Source organism: Coturnix japonica, chromosome 3 (genome assembly GCF_054131305.1).
Source record: "Coturnix japonica strain WE chromosome 3, WE-NBRP24, whole genome shotgun sequence".
Taxonomy (NCBI): domain Eukaryota; kingdom Metazoa; phylum Chordata; class Aves; order Galliformes; family Phasianidae; genus Coturnix; species Coturnix japonica.
The window spans coordinates 49589588-49611412 of record NC_140665.1 but is presented as its reverse complement, the minus strand read 5'-3'; the positions used below and the strand labels follow the sequence as shown (position 1 = coordinate 49611412).

The 21825-nt window shown below is 41.0% G+C and overlaps 1 long non-coding RNA gene across 2 annotated transcripts; it reads right to left on the bottom strand.

Annotated features, from left to right (window-relative positions):
• Positions 1–906: 906 nt before the first annotated feature.
• LOC146761394 (uncharacterized) lies at positions 907–16641 on the bottom strand. Of its 2 annotated transcripts, none has more exons than XR_014944794.1 (3): positions 16512–16641; positions 11074–11185; positions 907–1296 (listed from the first exon to the last, which is right to left on the bottom strand). It is a non-coding gene; the product is annotated as an uncharacterized LOC146761394 (long non-coding RNA). The 2 variants fall into 2 exon arrangements; XR_014944793.1 differs by lacking the exon at positions 907–1296 and adding an exon at positions 4759–4895.
• Positions 16642–21825: the final 5184 nt, after the last annotated feature.

The window sequence follows — 21825 nt, the reverse complement described above, 5'->3', positions numbered from 1 at the left end:
CATGAAGGAAGCAAGGAAATGATTTAGAATTTCCCAGGACTAAGGCTGACATGGGACCGGTGCTGTGTAGGCCCTATGTTTGGAACAGTGCTTTGGGTACCTGCATTGGAGCACTGATCTGCAGTCACTTCCGAACGTGCAATGTAAGACCCAAATCACTCAGATGTGACTGCAGTCATGCAGTTCCTGGCTCTAGGATTTTGACAATGGATCCGTGGCTTTTTAAATGAAAGCACTGGGATTTTGGTTTTTTTTTTGAATGAATGGCATTTTGATCTCTTTTACATCTGCTTTCTGTGAAACGTACACGCTCAGATTCTCTAATTAGAAAAATAGTTTGCATCTGGTAACTTACTGAAGAGGAAACATTCTCTTCAGAGGAAAATTCCTACCCTCTATTCTTCAATTATTCAGAGGTTTTGCAAATATGTAGTTCATAGGAATTGTTCTCTCTGTTCTGTTTGAAGGTCTGGAATTTCACTGTTTTTTTTCCTGCTTTCACCTCCTTCCTACTTTGCAGCATCAAACCGCTATATTCCATTTGGACTTTTCCGAAAGGGGGGTAAACAGGTGTCCTACTAAGCACCATAAGCTAAAAAGATTTAAAAAAAAGAAAATCATCAGGACAAATGGTTGCTACGTTTCCAAACCAATTCCAAACTGCTCTTTGAATTGCTGCGTATTTGTTTGTATTCCATATCTATGGAATACAGCTCCACAGATAACAGTACATTTGACAAAGCCTTCAAAAAAAGCTTTAAAATTATTTTGTAACACGTCCTCCTTTGTAGTAATTCCAAGGCATCCTTTTGTAATAGGACGGGAACATCATTGTGTTAAATCACAAAGGAATTCTAATAATCGCCACATTTCGATTTCAAAGCTTGGATAAACTAACACATGAAATTCCTTCAAATAGCCTTTCCGCCTTGTTTTATTTCTTCTTGTTTTGGTGAACCGAGCCTTGAGACTTGCGTAATTGAGCTGAGAAGAGCTGAAAAGGTGCTGCACAATTTGTTTTAACTAAGCTGGTTTTCTTAAATTTGCAGAGCTGGTTGTTAGAAGATTATTTTCTTTTTGGAGAAGCTTAAAATTAAGTACTGACACTAAACTCCGCTAAACAAACTGCAGTCTCTCTGACATTGACATGGAAATTCGGGAAGAAGGCTTTTCTGCTTGTAAGATCTTGGAGACTTCTCAGCTTCCAATCCATTATGAGCCGAATAGTCACATCTTAGGTTAAATCTTGAATCTGGGAGAGCTGCTTCTGGATTTACATTTTCAGGAGCTGTTCAGCTGACAGAAACAGAGATGAAACTTAATATGCATTTACTTTGCCATAGGGGAGAGGACTATACTAGAGCAAGAAAGGAAAACACGGTATGCTCTCTACAAAAATAAACAAGGAAATAACATGGACTAGAAAAATGAAAAGGATGTCATATTTCAGCAACAAGCAGGCAGTGTGTATTTTGGGTAACAAGAGGATACGTTGCAGCCTAATGGAAAAGGAAGAAAGTATTGATTTTTTACTATAAAATTTGGTATTTTTGTCTTCATTAAACAATGTGCTTTTAGTCCCATAGTGTAGTGTTTCCTTTTACATATACTCCAAGCAGGACAGGATGGGGGATGAGACTGCAGAAGACAGGGAGAAAAGCTGCAGAGAGGAAAGAGGGAAGCAGCTAATTATAGTCTGAGGAAACCACCTGGAATAGTCTCGGTCCTTTGGGAGAGACTGAGAAGCAAGGTAACTGTCAGGATGGGTTTAAAGCAGAGCAGTCCCAGCAGACGAAGAGCACGTGTCTGGATGAGAAAAGGAGGTCACATCTAAAAGCAAGCCAGCTAGGGAAGAGACAAAGACTGATTGTAATCTCTGAGATATGGTAAACCTGTTTTAAGCCAGCGTGTATGATTAATGTGTTTGGGAGTGGGGGTGTTAAGAGCACATTAGCTCACATCTTTTTAAACACAATCTGTTTTCCTAAACTGGGCAGAGAAATAAATGGCTTTCTGTTGTTTTGAGACCGGTGTTTTATTTTCCTGTTTGTTGCTGTTGTAGCTTGTTTCTTCTTTTCTTTCCAGGGGGAAAATAACAAATAAAAATAAATACCCTATCAGGAAGATGAGAAACTGATTGAAATCCAATCAGAATACATCCATCTCTTTGGTAACATATTCCAAGGAAAAATAATTAACAAGCTTTAAAAACGTGGAAGCAAAGCTTCATTTAAGGGACAAGCTCTGCAGGAGGGTAGATGAGAAAGAAGTCACTTGGCCTTGATGCAGAATTTTTCACATCTGAGAGGAAGTCTCTTGTTTTGGGCTTTGGAGAGAGCTCTCCCGGGGCTACAGGACATCACAACACAAAGACAAGGAATGTAACAACCTCGTGCTACCAGTCCACTACCCTTCCACACAGTAGCTTTTCTCTCATGCTGATAGGTGTTATAGCTTACTCCGCTCAGGCAGGAGGTTAGAGAACAGTTTCCTGATAGCTAAAACAAGTGCAGAGGTATGCAGGAGATTTTGCAACCTCTGCTAAGGTTGGTGTTCACATGCTCATGTCAGTGTTGTAATTACTCATCAACATGAGTAAGGATAATACTGCCCAGCCCAGATGCTTGGTACACAGAGTAATATGGAACCTATGTGGAAAAGCCAGCAGCCTTTTCTCTGTGACATTAGTGGGTTTTTTGGGTGGAGGAGATGGTCCTACATACCATGTTTTGCTATCCAGCCGCCAGAGCAGGACCTTTCACTGCAGGTGACAGTGGACCAGAATGCCTGGATTAAACATATAGCTTAGCCCACCCCAGGCTATTTTGCCTGTCTTCAAGTGCAAAGGAAGGATTTTTACTAGTTTACAGCAGTAATTTCTTAAGGAGGCTTTTAAAACTCAGCCTTGTTTTTGTTCTATGTGAGACTAAAACAAAGCAATATTATTTGTGAGATAAATGCTAATTGTTCATTAGGAAAACCCTCTGCCAAACTGCAAATACTTTTAGCTTTGCCTGAGCTGATGGAATGTTTATGTTGGGATTTACCAAACCAGGGAGAGTTTCTGACTGCAGAAAATCTCTTTTTATGCTTATGTAGCTGGTCAAGGCAAAACAAAGTTTCGTTTTCTCAAGCTTCAGGAAATTGCACACTGCTTCTTTGCATTTTCTTTTATGTCTCATGGCTGCTTAGGAAATATATAGGGGTAAATTCTGTATTTTCTGACTTTTCATAGTTCCTGTAACAGTGAGCAGCAATGGTGGTTTGTCAAGCTTTAACACAGTTTCCTCTCATTGTCCTTCAAAACTTCTGTCTCTTCAGGAGCTTCTGTCAACAGTGAAGCTAAGGAAATTCACAAGAGCTGAACCCTCCTTCACAGCAATGAACCTACCAGGCACTGTCTGCCATCACAATTACTGAATACCGTAGCAAAGGGATGTGTTCAAAGAGCACACTCATGCTTTGCTGCTCTGAAGACACCTAAATAAATCAAGTTTTAGCAGGAATCAAAGAATCAGTCAGGGAGCAGTTCCTCTGCCTGCTTTCTGTAGGGATGCCTGTTCTTCCAGGGCTCAGGAGCACTGCTGATGTACCAGCTGTTCTGTGCTGGCTTGACTCTGTTTATTTGCATTTTCAACAACATATTTTTGAAGGTTCTTAAAATATTATGAGGTAACCTATTCTATAGATTGGCGTGGAGAATTAATGAGTACAAAGATACATGGATATGCACGCTTACTGTGTGGCCACAAGCTTGTATTCACTTTGAAAACGCTGGAGCTTGTTACAATTTCTTAGCATTTTGTCCGAATGTTACAGTTTTAATAATTCTGTGATCGCCATTTTGTGATCACACACAGACAACCAAACCTATCCCGAATGCCACTCCAATGATTTAATGGTCCTGCAACAAATCTAATCTTGATCATAGGCCTTCAAAACCAAACACACATGTCTCACCATTAGTGCTTTAGGAATGGCAAAGAAATTAAAATCCCCTGGCTGTTCTTACCCAGTCACTGCTGCCTTTACAACCTGGTTACATTCCAGTTTGAATTACTTTTCTATTGAAGGTAGCATATGTAATTATCATTTGCTAACAACACCTATCTAGTCTGAAACATGTAATAGATCTGCATTCTCAAGCCCTGACGAATGGTTCTTTAATTACAGCCACAATTAAATCCTAGCTGTGTCCTTTGACCCGCTGCCTTTCTGCTTTAGGAATGCCCCAGATTTATGCCTGTTGTCGAGGTCACTTCCATTCCAGCCAACGTGTTCCCTGAAGGCTCACACCCAGAAAAACACTTGGTGATTCACCACTGCAGCTTGAAAAGGCTGAATTACCCGCTCAGTGATTCCAGAAATCATGAGTGTGCTGCTGTTTCATCACGTGCTTTGCTCTGAATTGTAGGCAACTTCCTTTTCTCAGTTGTTTAACTCTGACGGGCCAGCTGTCATTTAATTGATTCTCCATTACTTGTTGTTTATGCATCCTCTAGAGGTACTTGGCTCTGGGTGCATCACATGTTTTGTTGTGGGGCATGTGTATTTTAATGACTCGCTGGCCAAATTTCTTCATGGAGTGAATCATACTGCTCTGCCAGATCTTTCCTCCACTACTCTCAGGCAATACGAACTATTAACCCTAGTCATTAATGACAACAACATGATAAGAAAGCCAGAAGGAGCCTCAAAAGCATAGTGGAAGAACCTACCTCTGAGGGGCAACTATGCAGGTCCCGTGACTCTTGGGTTTTTGGCACTGATCTCTATAGAACGCATCAGCTGTTCCTTGTCCCTTGTAGCCTCTTGCTGAAGACTGTGACCCTCGGAGACCCCATAAGGATTATCTATGTGAAATATTTGACTGCTCCCAGCACAGCATCAACTCTCTAAATAAACACAAAGTTAGATTTTCAGATAAGCTCAGCCTTTATATAGCCACTAAACAAAAGCTTTCAAAATAGTTTTGCATGCAGTGCACAGGAATCTTAGAAAAGCCACTCCTTGACAGCTGCTGTCAGGTTCTTTGGAGGAAGCAAGAGTTACCATTATACACAATACAAAACTATATAATTTAGATTTAAATTAGATTGATATCAGGAGGAATAGATTTAACAGTTTCTTAGAAAAGAGTCAACATTTTCCTTCTAAAAAGCAACTAGCAAGGTCACACAACCCTACGGTCACACAACCCTACAGTCTCTAACAAATCTCAGATGTCACCCTGATGACTTCCATACCTTTAATCAACCCTCACTGCTGTATCCACATGCATCTGTTTCAAGCTGTCTTTATGCATAATTACAAACTAATTTTGAAAGAGATTTTCAATGAGTTTCACAATCACAACCCGTGCATATGTTAGTATCATAGAAAAACTGACTAGCAAATTACATAATTAGATCCAAACAGGAGCAACATTCAGGATGTTTGATAAGGTATTTCTTGTTCACGGGTTAGTACAGGAAATTCAGTGTCAGACACATCCTGAGAAGATGGATGGTATCCTGTGAGTTAGAGACCTCTATTCTATTAAAATAAAGCATTTCCCTTTCCTACCCTTCTCTACTTGTCATAACTATATTGCTTGCCTAGGGAAAAAGGAATTATGGAATTATTTTTTGAACAATATCACGTTAAACTTAAGTTAATTTCATTGTCTGCCTTGGGGTAAATTTGCCGGCGGGATCAGGACCTAACTGTTATCACACGTTGCTGGAGAGATGCTTAAACATACTAAGGAGACAGTAAGTACAGATGGATATGGTCTAAGGCAACTTCTTCATTTTATATAGTTTATTTTGCCATTCTCTAAAACAGCCAAGGACATTCCTTTGTACTTTCTGTGATGGACTGCCTCACTGTTTCCTCCTAAAGCACTGGGCAGAAGTGAGGACCGTTGAACTGAAGTGGTTCCTATTCTTTCATTAGGGGAGCTGCAAAATCACGTTGGATCCAGCAGCAAATTCCCTTTGCGGTCCCACTAATGCTTTTAACGTAAATTATTAAAACCCAGACATGGGCATTAATATATAACATTGGATACAGCTTTGATTTGCTGTTCTCTTCTGCTCTGTATCCTGAGCTGCTCACAGGAGATTGAATTTCCTGAAAACCAGTTCCTAAATCAAAAACTTTTATCTTTATTACCACAATATATCATGGCTAGAAAGAGCACTGACCTCTTTCACAATTCAGAGAATCCTCTGTCAGGCCACCTGTCCAAATCTCTGCAGATCAAAATAGTTTAAGCTGCTTGGCTTTCTGAAGATGTGCCATCAAGATCGCACCTTGTGTTATTTGTGAAAGAAGCATCACATTTTTTTCCTGAAACAATTCTTGCTAGGCCGGTGTCACTCATTCAAGCCCAAAAGCTTGGCTGTAATTCATATGTTTATCTTCAGAAGCAGATCATAATAAATTATTGATATGTTAAGTAACTGGGGCATACACCTTAAGAGCCAGATTTCCTTTTCAACTGAAGAAGCTGGTATGCATTTTGATTAGCAGTGTAACACTAAGCAGCACACACAGACTGGCAGATGGCACACAGATACTGAAGATACCAAAACAAGGCTATCCTAAGCCCAAAGAAGAACTGTACCCTGAGTACAGGAAACACCTCAGCTCTTTTCAGAATTGCATGTCCAAGCTAACATGAATTTATCTGAATTAAGGTATAGCAATGAACATATATTTTTCTGAATGAAATGACCTTCTCTTGACTTTCTGTCTTCCAGCTGTACTCTCAGACTTCTTCAGCTTGTATTCTGCACATACAATGTTTTGGAGAATCATTTTCCTGTGATTAAGTAGAGCGCAGATTACAGTCCAAGTGCTACAGACAGAACTATACAAGGTCTGAAAACAATCAGCGGTACAGAAGTCCAGCTGGAAAGGGGAGACAGAGTTGCAGGGAAAACAGCTGCACTTGATCTTGAGATGGACGGTCAGGAGGGATAGGAATTTCCAGCTTGGACACCAAAAAAATGTTGGATAGAAGTTTCATCACATGTTGTCTGAGCACTGCAGTCCTTTTAAATAGATCCTGAAAACATCAGTATACCAGATAATAGATATTGATAGAACCACATGAAAGATAAAACCAGTTTCCTGTTTATTTGTTGTTTTGTTTTGTGCGTGCGCTTAATCAGAATGTTTGATGTTCTATTTGGTTTAGATATTCAGTAACTGATGTTTTTAATCAGATTTATGAGCTGGATCTGACTTACTTAAGACCAGTCTTTTCCATTTCCCTCATATTACTCACTTTTGGGAAAGAGCAGCTATACGGGGCTGCTGACCATTTGTTTTGGGGTCATCCTTTACTGACATCGTGTCTGTTTAGACAGAGGCTTTTTGACACAAATATTGCATAAGGCACAAATACAGCACAGCACCCTCCGTGACTGTGAGCTCAGGGACAGACAGGACTGGATGCTGCTGCTTAACAAAACCAGGAAACAGGCAGAAGTGTTTTGGAAAAAAAAAAAAAAAAAAAGGCAGAGGATAAAGAAATAGCGTTTTAGTTGCCTCCTATGGCCAGGGCCAAGAATGCAAACAACCCAACAACTCCTCATCTGTTCAGTTAATACTGCAACACATTTTCTTCTTGTCCTTGTGAGTCCCTCAGGCCTCAATCCCCTCAAAGAGCCCAGAGGACTGGCACAGCTCACTCCCCACTGCTTCTGCAGGTGCAAACAAGCCCTCTCTCTTTCTCCCCTGGCACGAGCCCTCCGGTGGTCCCTGCAAGGTCATCACAGTGCTATGAGCCCTGGGCAGGCCTCCTCGGCCCGCTGCACCGGCTGTGGGACCGCTCTGCACCACGCAGCTGCAGAGCAGGAGAGAAGCTGGCTCTGTAATTAACTGCAGGAACATCCATGGAACTTGTTCTCTGTGCACCAATCGCAGACAGATGAGGTTGTGTTCACTCTCACACAAGCAGCATTTATTCAGCCCTCGGCACACTGTACCTCTTATAGGCACCCGTCTCACAGCTTCCCGTCTCTTCAAGCAGGAGGGAAAACAGCCTCAGAAGCCAAAGTCTCCTGAGTTTCACCTTGACTTTCAGCACTGACTCATAATTTGGCCTTACTTAGTCACATCACCTCTCTGCTTTTAGTTCCCTCATGGAGAAAAGCACACAAAGCTGGATTTGACTCGGCAATATGAGCTCTTCCAAAGGAAATAAATTGGAGACTTCTGTGCTGAACAGCAGCAACTCTTCCCACAGGACAGCATCCACAGCAGAGGTGGAGCAAAGTGCAGAGTCAGGCTGTGACCTGCGATAAACCATTACAAATCTCGAACCTCTGGAAATTATTTTCCTGACATCAATAGCACAGCTCTGCAGGGCTGGCATTAAGTAGAATGAAGCTGTGGTGCAACCCTGCCAGCTCAGAAGTGTGGCCAGTTGCCTGTTCAGTTCTGGGAGGAGAGGGCAGCAGAAAGGCCAGCAGGTAGGACAGCAGGCCCACCTTTGCCAGGCCCACGAGCCGTTTGAAGCAAGGGAAGTTCTCTGCCTCAGAAAATATCCCCAGAAAGGGGCTGTGTGGATACCTGTGGTCACACCAACAAACCTACAGCATGAGAGACAGAGAGAAGTTGTATCCAAGTGCCCAAACCAAAATAGAGTGAAGATGTGGATCAGTGTGTGGTGAAGATTTCCTCCCTGCAAAGTCTCGTGATAAAATTTAGGTTTTCTAATCTTCAACAAAGAGTTTTTGAAGAGAACTACACCAGTTGAATAGGTTGGTTTGTGATGGAGGTAATACCCCACACGTATATAACACATCCATATAGAAATAGAACAACATGGTATTACCACTGTAACAACTATAAACAAACAGTTATTTTCCTTTCTAGTTTCTAGTTTTTTAAATTCAGATATGGCGATGTTTCACCCTCAGTCACAAAAAAAAAAAAACAAAACCAAAAAAAAACAAGGCTAGAGGTTGTCATTTATCATTTGGCAGCAGGAGCTGAAGCTTAGCAGAGCAACTCAATAGCTTTTGACAAAAGCATGAAAGCTGGCAGCATAAGAACCTGCCAACACAGGCCCTTGCCAATATTAACAGATAGAGAGATGGGAAAATATTTCAAAGCACCAGCAAAGGAACTTAAATGCTCTTTAACTGAGGGGTGCTTTTCTACATCTATTCAGCCTGGATGAAGATAGGACAGGGAACCAAGCAGTTCTGGCCAACGCAGCCGTCATGTGCAGAGCTTGAGTGCTTGCCAGCACACTGGCTGGCTGAGTCCTTTGTAATTCCTATCATTTTCATAGGGACAAAATAACAAAGTGCCCAGCAAGGGTGGAAATCAGGAGGAAGTCTGACACGTGTGTCCCATCCTTGCAGGGCATCATTTATAGGCAGGTTTAATTACATGCTTTCACCCACAAGACAGAGAGCTGTGCTGGGGGTTTGCTCTGGGGGTGCAAGTGCAGTGGGGCTGGGCCAAGAATACAAGATCTAACTCCATTTTTCATCTCTAGGAGAGGTCAGAAGAAACATCAGCCCAATAAGTAGCACATTAGCTTTAAAAGTCCTTCCTCAACTCCCTGCTCCAACACTGCCCTAAGTCTAGTGCTTCACAGGAACTCTGCAGAGGAATTTTAGCACCTCCCACAAAGTAACATCCCCACGGCAACAACTAAATACCCCAAAGCAACTGCAGCTCTGCGAACTGAAATGTGGAGGCAGCTCCTATAGAGAAGCAGAGTGTCCTCTGTGAGGTCTCAGAAGCTTTTCAGCTCCTGACCCAGCCTCAGAACATGCTGCAGTCTGTGGGCAGAGAACATTTTCCCTTCAGTTTCCCCCAGGACTTTTTTTTTGCAGAAGAAATAATTTGCTCTTAGGTAACATTTCAGATCTCACATTTTGGTGAAGAAAAGCCAAAGCATGCTGATTAAAAGTCTCATTAAAAGATTTTTGTGATGACTAATATGTCACATGGAGAGAGAACTCGCTTTCTGCTTTAGAAGTATGGCTTGGGACAAGCTGTTCTTCACAGAGCCTATACTGCAGGGAAATGATTTAATTAATACTGTGTCCACAGTAATTGGCTATATGCATTAAATCACATGAATTTCACGTGACAAATCCTGCTATATGCTGCCCCATGAATACATATACCAAGTAGAGGAATCATTATGTGAAAAAGCCTGCAATCTGGAATATGAAAGCCTCATGCGGAAAGACATTCTGCCTCACAGTGGGTTTGCAATCTGTTAGGGCTCAGGCTGGCACTGACGCAGTAGTTACTCAACTGAATTTAACATTTGGGAAGGCAATAATGCACATGGTCAGACTGAAGCAGGAGAGGACGGAAACAAGTTTGGCAGAAAGCAAAACACCAGGTATAAAGATAAAAACAGGGTATAAGTTTGGTTCTGCCTTGCTAATCTAAGGTTCTGTCTGGCAAACACATCCTGAAGAGAAGGGATACATACACCAACTGCACCTTGGGAAGGTACAATATATGGCATGATCAAACTATTCTTATTATCTACACTTTATCACCTAAGTGAGATGAAATCCAAAAGACTTGTCCCTGTAAGATAAGAAAGCATGGCTTTCTCTACTGCCTTCTATAAGAACCTAGATAAGTTTTGGAACGATCACTAAAACATAAACGACACCACAAACACACCTTACTGAGCATGGCAAAGTGATAAGGAGGAGGTCACCATTCAATCTTGTTAAAGGAAAGCTATTTCAGAGCATGGGTCTTTTGGACACTTGGCTTTGGGAAAAGCTTTTGCACAGACATTTGGATCAAACCTCAAACTACCTAAGTTGTGCAGTAAGGGCACAATACAGTGCTGTCAATGCAGTATATAATCTAAAACAAGTTGTGCTGAGAGTATGCTGGGGATACTCATCCCTTCTGCTTTTATTCGTTCTGACAGAACTATTTGGTTGACTGGACTAGGGGTGGAATTAGTCCGGTTGATTTCATATTTCAGGTCCAACTCCAAAGCTTGGGAATTTGTATGGGTTTTGCCTGAGGCAAATCTCAAGAACAAAGATTGACAGCTGAAAAAAAGTTTTTTCAAGGACTTACCTGAATGCCAAAGAAAGCTGATTCTGGAGACAGCTCAGCAGGTCCTGGGCTGTGCTTGAGAAGGGGAAGAGCTGAGGAACCTGTGTGTGGTCTGCAGGCACTGCTCGTATCTCTGCAAATAATCAAATCACACAGAAGCCTAAAGCCGGTGGTGGAGCTAGTGCCATAAACCATCTCTGGACCAGCAATGCACCTGTTTGCTTTTCCTCAGAAAACAGCAGGAAAAACAAAACAAAACAGAAGTCAGATTTGATATGGAGATCAAAGGACGTGTAATGAGTAATTGGACAGGGAAGCCTACTACCACCTCCATCACAGATGCCAAGATCTTGGCAGAAAGTGAAAACATCAGATGACAAAACAAGAGAAGGCTTTTATTACAAACCATCATCTTGGATATTACAGAACGGCTGAAAAGAATCAAGCTTCACATCTTAGGCTTCTTCTTCCCAGCAGAGCACATTTCTTCATTGCTTGTGGCAGGATATCATGCATTTTGCCTCCAGCCATTGCAAACCAGTGTCACTGATCTAAACAGATCGATGATCTGATAATCACTGCAGTTCTCTTCTTGTAATTCAGCATTTGTAATTCAGCCAACTCCTGAAACTTGTTCTGATTTCCTATTTTATTAATTGCAGAGAGACAGCTCAGACTGATTACAAGTATCCTTATTACTTTAATAAGCAAATAAAGAAATTAACCAGTTCCGGGAACCTCCTCATGTGAAACCAGACCTGATTGAGTTAGTCTAAGTGATATATTAGGACTCTACAGATGCCACCACTCCTGCTCTCAGGGAGGTTAAATCAGAGGAAATAAATATGTAAATTAAGTTTATTTTGAGCAGAACTGATCTACTAGCTGTTGCTTAGGGGAAGAAAACTATGCTTTCCATCAAAACTCTACTGAACAACTCTTGCATGCATACCAGTGAGAGATAAATAAAAGCTTTTTTGTGAGTGCTTAACTTAGAAAAGTTCTTTGCTCCTTCTCGTCCTTTTTGCTTGAAGAGAAAACAGATATGTATATTTTAGTAAGCCAATTTGGGAACAGCCAATGCTTCAAAATGAAATAAAATTTACTGAGCTGTCAACATCTTTTCTCGTTGGTGTGGGCACTGGGAGAATGGCTGCAAGCCAAGCAGCTACAGCTGGTCCTCATTCCCTCTGTCTATTGCAGGCATCTATTGCTGTCATTCAGTTTCTTTTCATAACCAATTCACTTAAGGGAAAACAAAACAATAAAAAAAAAAAAGCCCCACCTTCTCCACAAAAGAGCAGAGATGAAACTGAAAGTGGCAACCTGGAAAAACCAGCATTTGGGTTTCAATATGTGTAATGATAGATGGAAAAAAACGAATGTACAACTTGACAGTCTTACCCTGAAAAGTGTTGCAGTTTTAGCCGACAAGAAGATATCTGAATCATCTTGAAATGTGGTTTGCAATGACAGATGATGATGTGCAAAAATAAGACTATTTTAAGGATACCGACCTATGTATTATGCAGAAACATGGATCACAAAACCTACTGGTCTGCGCACTCTTGGGGGGTCAGGGAAAAGATCTAGAAGGCTAATAACAAGGGCAGCTCCAGCACAGGCACACATTCAGCTCTGGATAACTCTGAAGTGGTTTTGGGAATGCTCATGGTTACCAATAGATAAAGCCTTGCACACCACACTGAAGAGTCAGGTCTAGACTAAGTGTAGTGGAAAAAAAAATGGAAGTACATTTGCCTTTCTTCCCTTTCCTATCTGGTAAGGACAGCCCTAGCACTAGGACAACAGCGCTTTATCACTGCTTCTCAGGTCCCTCAGCACTCAAGTTTGCCAAACAGCAATGAGTGTGCCAACAATGAGATACACTCAGGCCACAGCCCAGATACGGAAAGCCAGAATATTCCCTCTTCTCTTCCAACTCTATGTGCTACTTAAAAAGGACTGGCCTGGATTTTGGCTTGCTCAGTAGGTGCTTCGAACTACCCCGACAATGCTGCAAGGCTCTAAGGCTAGGGTCAGCGCAAGGTTTCTACACTGGAAAGCAGATTTCCAATAACACCGTCACCGTGTGGTATCTGCACTGTGTTCCCCTTGGATGAGGACACCTGGATCCTTGCGCTTGTCCAATTCTTTTCTCTCCATGAGAACTGTTCCAAGATCTGGACGGTGGTGACAACATTCCTCATAAAGCTATATGCCTCTTATGTTGTGGAGAGGCAGCTGGGAGACAGAGATGTGATTCAGCATTTCAACATCTTGGCATGTTTGAATCCCTGTGCAACTCTCAGCAGTCTGAAAGACAGAGGCAGAAGCCATTAAAACTGCAGATTTACTCCAGGATCTTTTGAACCTGGACGGCATCTGTGTCTGCAAATTCTGGTAGAGCTGAGTGTAAAATCAGGTGACTTGGCAGACACTCGTGCCAAAAGAACCAAAAAGCATTGCCTGGAAAAAAATTTGTTAGAGCCAGAGGTTCTCAGTTCTGTTCCTAGACTGTAAAGATGACGACTCTCCCTTCTGCAAGTGACTGATTTTTTTATGGACTATCAACACAAAGTCCAAGAGGGTCTGAGAACTAGAATTTGTAAACCATTAGACTTCATGCTCCTGATAATATCATTAGATCTCCACATAGCTTCTAACATATCATAGCCTAAGTTAACGCAAAGTTTCCTTCATCAGCGCACCACTGGAAATGAATTGTGCTTAGGGAATATAATGCCACTCTGCATTAATAAAATAAATAAGGACTGAAGTGCATCATCCTCTCATTTTCTCTCCTTACAGGATGACATATGAATAAATGCCTCCTGGAATTAAGGCACCTTAATGCCTGACTATAATTCAGTAAAAAACAGTTGATCTGCAATGACTCTAATTCTATATATTATGAGTACACAATAAACCACACCACAGTACAGCACATATTATTCCATCAACCTGGGGCACCTGGGAACTTTAGAACATGATAAACCTGAACCCTAGTACACTCAACTTTTAAACTGCTGGTAGTGATTTACACTGCTGTTAAGTAATTTTAGCAAAAATACTCAACCCTTCACCAAGAGAGAGGAGGAAAGTAGGAAGGCACATTTCATGTATGAGGAAAGAGAAGATTAAGCTAAATTGCTTTTCTGTCTGGGAACTGTGTCTGTTTTGTAACACAGTGTTAGTTCTCAGGATGAACCCAGGCAGTTTGTTGAGCATCTGGTACAGTAAACAAGATGACTATAAACAGCTTGCTTGAGATCACGCAGCAAGTCCACGATCCAGCTTCTGAAGTCCCATGACTTAGTCACCAAGGGTAGGTATACATGGTACACTTACCCCAGATGACTGGCTCTACTGACTGAGCACCAAGATCCATTCAACAATGATTACTGTGCCAATACGCCTTAAAAGGTCCTCACTTACAAAACAAACAAAAAAGTCCTTAATACTACTGTTCTGGTTTCACATGCAGGCTTTCGCTTCTTCCCAGTCATGCGAAAAAACAGCCTAAAAGATCACAAAGGGCAGGGTGTACGTGAAGCATTAAATTTCCACAGAAATGGCTGTTATTTCTTTCATGTTTCATACTTCATATATTCTTTCCTGTGCAGTCTATAGCTTCAGCCAAGCAGCTGGTCCAGAGATCTGCTCTTATCAGATTTAGTTCTACCAAATTTCTGACACTCGCCTCAATCTCTGCTGAGATTCCATAGTTTTAGAAGCAGTTTTCTGCCGAGTTCCAACCTGACCCAGAGCCTGTCTTGTACTCTAGGCTCGCCTTTCACACTTTTTTCTTCCGCTGCAACTGTTTTTAATCCCATCAATTCATTCGAAAAAAAGTAATTGAAATCATTTTGGAAAAGACTGAACTGATGGAACTGGAGGGTAAATCCTGTTTACTCTGTGCGCTGAGTAAGCGGAATTCACGTCTAAAATTGGAGGACTCTGTGGATCCAAGCAATTTCTGCACAAACATCCTCAAATGCAGAACTGTGTACAAACAACCTCCTCACCCACACTTAGAACAGCTGTTAGTGAATCCCTGAAAAAATACATTTCTCCTTTTCTAGTTTCCCTCTCCTTTTCTTGTTCCCCGTCATCCCTCCAACGCATTTCCATTTCTTTGTAAAACGAGGACTGATATTCACGTTACAGACACTGAATGGGCGGCCAGTCTGTCACGCAAATGCCTCACAGTAGAATCCTTTCTCCAAAGGACAGGAAATATCAGGAACAAAATACAACATATCCAGCTCTGTAGCCTGTCTAAGAGCTGAGGCTATCTGACAGAGCTGTGCCAATGTAACACCTATTCTGTCACTGTGCAGTACTACCTAAGGTAAGACTTATCCAACCACCACCAACACTATCAAGAGTGTTGCAGATAAGTCCTCCACACTATCTGCACCAGAGCAAGGAGTATTGTACTGAGTTCACTGCAACTGCATGATGATGATGACAAGATTTCTTTCTGAAGAATCACGCCACTTCTTGTATGAATTCTGGAAGACTTGGTAGCCACCACCAACACCTGTCACAATGTCATCCATTGAAATTAGGTCATTAAAAATTTCCATCCCCTCCCAGTGCTTTTGGTTGGCATGGTGCAATCTTATTATTTGTTCACCTTCACTTCAAAAGTTTTTCGGAAATGTTGGAAATAAAATTCAGTAAGATGTTTCAATTCTTCTTGAATATGTTCTGTAGAGGTGTTTCCCAAGCACCATCATCCTCTCTTGAACAGCAAGTACAGTAATTCTGTTTCTACAGAGTAGCCTGGAATCTCATGGGAGGAGAGAAGAAAACAATTCAAATTGGCCAGGCATGAGTTCTTCAGCAAGGAAAGCAGGCCTTCAAGTCATTATGAAAAGGGAAAGGAGGGAAAGGAGGAATGTAGATATGAGGACTGGAGAAATCATTATGCATTACAGTATAAGCTTAATCAGGCATTACAGAAATAGGTATTTGTATCTGCTGGGGCATATGGACAGGGTAGATTCTTTCAAGGTCCCTTCTAGCAATTTTACTTAATGACTTTTCCCCAAATTAATACTTTCAAGCAATATCCTACTGCAGAACTGCTATAACCTACTGCAGAACTAATGTCAGTTTAACTTCTTTACCAGGCCATGCATCTCTAACTTAATTTCTCACAGTGAAAATCAGGGTGAGAGAACAACAAAAACCACACTTACAAAACACATTTCACTTCACTGTAGAGCTAAGCCCAGAGCCTGGAATGTGGGCTGAATTAGAACAAATGGACTCAATTTTGAGACCGGGAAGCTTTAAGCAGGAAAATCAGATAATACCTCCAAAGACACAAAGGCTTCTCACTTTTTTGGAAATAATCAAAGACAAATCAGAACTCCAAATCTCACATTTTACCGAAGGCAACACTAAAACAAGAAATAAGAGAAAATATAAAAATGTAATCTGCTTACCAGCTCATGCATGCACCCATCTAACACTCATAGCAGAGTACTGATTCCACCTTTTGAGAATTTAACTTGGCATCGATGTAAACATATTCCAATTGTAATTGTAAAACATTAACCTGAGGCAACTGGGATTCAAACCTTGGCAGATACAGCAGCGGCGAGCTCATGTGAAGTTTCTAATTGCTAATCTTACATAAATCTTGTCTGATTAAGTCATTGGAACTGAGTACGTTAGATTCCAGTATCTCTTACATACAATGGGTAAGAATAAATTGCCTAACCAATTTTGCAGTGCAAAAGAAAAAAAAATAAAAGCCTTTCAGAAGACCCTGGCAGCAGACAAAATTTAATCTCTTTGAAGTGCTATTATCATTTATTTAAAGACTTATGAATGATTACAAACTTCTTCCTTTTCACTGAATAGCTGCCATATACTAGCAACTCAAAAACAATTTTTCTGATTTCATTTTGTTTTCTGGACAGAACAAAAATACTTCTGTTATTGTAATTTAGTCAAGACATGCTTTTGGGGTTGCAACCCTTTCCAGGAGAGGATAAAATACTTTCCTCCTGAAAAAAAAAGAATGCTGCTCTGGGGCAGGAGGGGGGGGGGAAGGGGGGGGAGAGGGGGGACAGACTTATGGCTCATTTTCATTGCTCTACAGCTGTAAAAATGGTTATGAATAGTAGAAGTGAGTTTTCTGTGGTCTATTACTTCTCACTTTGCCTGGAGTACCTTCTGCAGAACTGCTTAGATCAGATTCTCACAAAGTTGATTATTTGTCTTTGAGCAGCAGATATATTGAATTCTCTGTGAAGCACCCATTTGGAGAACAAGGTCTGAGTCATAAAGAGATAGAGACTACAGGCTCACACAAGCATTGTATGGGCCCATTTCACAGAGTGTTTTTTCACTGAACAGCCTGACTAAAAACTGTAGTAGAGACTTCCTGTATCACTACAAGCAGGCACAATAACTGCTGGAAAAACTCCTTTTTAAGGTGATGGCAGCTAGTAACTAAAAATCAGTAAATAAACATTTACATAAACAAATGGAGTACCACACCTCTTAGGATGATGCAATAAACACACGGTTGTTTGCAGTAAAGATACGTTCAACATTTTTACAAGAAAAAAACCAATACGTTTTCTCCTCTACTGGACCAGCACTTCATTGAAAAACAACACTCATTATAGAAGAAGATAAAAACTTCACAGCATTTCTTTTTTTTTCCTATCCTGTAAGCTTTACATGCTCCAACATAACAGTACATTTAAACATGATTTTGCTCTTCTTGTTCCCATTGCTTTCTAGTTCTTGGTGCAGATATAATTGAACATAGGACCACTGGTGGAAGGAAAAAAATGTGCAAGTGATAGATTTGCTACAAAACTGGGTGAATAATTTCTTTTTGTGTATGCGTTCACTCGAGCACTAAGAATTCACTGAATTATAGAACACACAACCTAAATTCATCCCTTTTGGAAAGACAGGTACTAAATCATTCATAGGACGAGCTGTCCACCAAACCACTTAGAGAAAGTAAGTTGCTATCTTCAAGCTTTCAGCGGGCTTTCCAGTCAGTGCAAGGAATTACTCAAGTTCAAGCTGAGGCAGACTGCAGAGCTGCAGAAGTACAAGAGCAGCTCCTTTCCAGGGAAAATTTTCTGAAGAGTAGAAAAGAAAGTTAGATATCAGCATTAGCTGCATATGGCTGAAATACCGCACAATTGCACAGACAGGAAAGCAAAGCATCAAGAAAATTGATTGCTCAGATGGTTTTTCTAAGGAAAAATCAACTTACACAATCATGCTGAACTTGCGTGTGTGTGAGAGAGTGCATCCTGACAGTAATAACCTTGTGGACCCTGGAAGCCCAAAGCGTAGAGCGTGGTACCCAGAACACAACAACCCCCTGCCATAATATGGGAGGCCTTGAAGCAAGGACAATACATTCTCCCATCACCTAGCTCAGACTCAAGGTGGGTGCCTCCAGTTTAGGAAGTGATTACAAACACTGATTGGAGCAGTGGTGACAAGTGACAAAGGTGAGCCTGCGCAAAGAGAAAAGGACTATTTAAAAAACAAAACAGAAATTTGTAGCAGCTCTTTTCCCACATGAATCGAATCCCTGTTCTTTGAAAATCCTACAACAGTGGGAAACCTTTGTTTGGTTCATGCGTTACAAGAAAGTTAAAATTTATCTGCTGACGTTGTCATAAATGTAACTGCATCTTTGCTGTACCTGTGAACTCCTGTTTGTTAAGGAAATTATAATAAAGACCCACAAATGCTGGGAAAAGAAAAAACAACAAAAAACATACAAACACAAGCATATAAAATCCTGTGAAATAGGAAATGTGACATCTGAGGCCCAGCTGAAGGCTACACACGTCACACTCTTTGACTCTAAAACCACATTTAGAACTGATTCCTCCTCTAAAGATGCAACTAGAAAGAGGAACTTGTCTAAATGTTGCTTAGAAGAAACTTCTTAGTAGAGCATCTGCTCACACTGACATCCAGAAGCAAAGCAGGACAGACAAACACTGGGAACTGGTTACTGCCACCTAGAAGAAAATGCATGACAACTCACAGAGGTAACTGAGCAGCTCAGGCAATGCAGAAGAAACCTTGGAACATTTCCTGCTCCTCTCTCAGGGCAGAACTGACTGATCATACTGTCCAATAGAAAAAGAGATACCATTGAAATTAATGAAGCAAAACACTGCCTGGCTCCGTGAGTTCAGGAGAGCACCTCAGACCCAGAACGCAGCAATGCCTTGGGTTTCCTTTATATTTTCATTTTGTAAGGTAATCCAGGAAAAAACAGCTTCAGAAAGAAAGCAAGAGAAATTCCCTTATGTTTTGAGACTGGTTACTTATTTCAGTACATCATTCTGAGTATGAACAAGCATCCGCAATGCAGATGTGCATGCACCGATAACTAATAATGTGAAGAGCATGCTGGGTCAACAGCTAACCAGGAGCAGAAGATAAAGTGCTAACGGGACAGAATTTGTGTGGGCTATCTGCCTGCTTAGCTTGCAGTCATTGTGGATCACGTAACGGGCTCTTTGCAGCAACCTCTCTCTTTTCCTTCTAACATATATGCAATGTATCTGTCATGCACTGGTACTACTAACTACTGATGCTAACATCAGCTGCAGCTGGTGGAAGCATGTAGGAAGCAGATGCAATTAGACTCAACGTCTGGATCCAGTCCACAGACATCAGGTTACCAATTTTTATGTCAAGAACTCAAAATCAGAGCAACTGACTATTAAGTACATTGTACTGGATAAGAGAGGAATAAACTTGCCGTAGGTTAAGAATAACATATAAATAACATATGCTTTAATTTCTTCAAAGGGATTTACCATTACCACTTAAAAATACAATATTTTTTTAAAGCCTTTCAAATATTTAAACCTGGAATCTGGATCAGCTTCTCTCCCATAATCTGCACTCATTTTATTGCTATTGTGCTGTAATGGTTTGTGATGCAAGTACGTTTTAGTTTTTCTTTTTTTTCTTTTTCTTTTTTTTTTTTTTTCCCCTCACCAATTTAATACTATAAACTGGCTTTAGGACAATTAAATAATGAAGAAAACATGGTACAAAATGTTACAATATATATATTTAGGAATGGGAGAAGATTCTGATCTTTGGTATGAGAAAAAATATTCAAGTCAGAGAATATTAGCAACAGCTGCTTGTCATGTAGCTACAGAACAGCAGCATTTAACTTTGTTTCCTTCTTAAAGGGTAACTATAATAAAAATTGACCTTATTAATATGAAAATGACCATATGAACATAGCAATCTGAGATACAGCATAAATAGCATGTAAAAATAAAACCACCATTCACTTCAGCAGAGAGTTTATGAACATGAGGTAAATCAACTTTCTACATGGGTAGTTTTAGGAGATCTAGATTAGATGTCAGGGGGAAGTTTTTTACTGAGTGCTGAGGCGCTGGCACGGGCTGCCCAGAGAGGTTGAGAATGCCCCATCCATGGATGTGTTCAAGGTCAGGTTGAGGCCACGGGCAGCCTGGTCTAATATTAGATATGGAGGTCTGTGGCTCTGCTTGTAGCAGGGTGGCTGGAGCTTGATGATACTTCCAAACCAACCATTCTATGATCCTATGACCTTATATTTTTGTTGCCAAACAGTATGTTTAGCATGTCGAATTCACATCCTTTTCCCAATTGTGTACAGTCTGGGAGAGTATTTGGTACTTCTGAAATGAGCCAAAGAAAGGCTCTAACACTTCTCACATCACAGATCACCTGGCCAAGCTGTTTTGCAACAGTCCTTTTGTGCCCTTTTGTATTTCTAACATTTAACTCCTACACAAGTAACTCTCAGCAGCAGTAACCAGCTCCAGGTTTGGGAAGATTTAAACTACAGTGAACTTAGTTTTCCTTAGTTTTCAGAAGCAATTCCAGTTTAAACAACTAAACATAACCTAAACAACCTGTGACGTGCTCCATTCATACCTACAGAATATTTGGAACACATTTCGAAATATATGCTGGCTCATTTCACTTTGGCTGGGAAAAACATCATTGGGGCGGCAACTGAACTTTAAAACCGTCAGGCTGGTCCGAGCCAGAACACACCACGCTCATGTTCTTCTGAGAACCACTGATAACAAGGGGTTGGGGAACAACAAATACATACAGATATTTCATGCAAAAAAATTTACACCAGAAAAGAACCAAAGGAAGGATCAGATCCCTCCATATGTTGCTGAATTCTTCAAGCTGTACTGATCTTGGGAACTAAAAGACAAAAAGAAGCTCAGCTTTGTAACTTCTGCAGATACGCTTCTTCATTTCATATTTTGAACATCAGACAATGAATTACTTACCAAGAAATACTGCACCCACTATATACGAGGGCTGCTTCAAAAGTAATGCATCCTACTTTATTACATCAGCCTTCAGAGACTGATAAGACTTCAGAGGCAGATGGTGTTGGTATAGCAGCACAGGTTGAACCTTTCCACCAAGGTCCCGTTACATGCTGCTGTTGACAGATGGCAGCAGACGGGCAGCTTGACAGATGGTGTCTGACACGCAGGTGCATATGAAGCAAAGGTGTGTCACTGAATTCCTCCATATAATTTAAAAAAATGGCACCCGTTGACACTTCCTGAACCTTAATGGAGACCAAACAGTGGATGTAAGCAGAGCAAGGTGGTGAGTGGTGTGGTGCATTCCAGCAGTGGTGACACTGGGACACATCCACTGGTGCAGATTGCAGGCCACGCTCATAACAGCCTCTTGGCCATCCCTGGCAAAAAT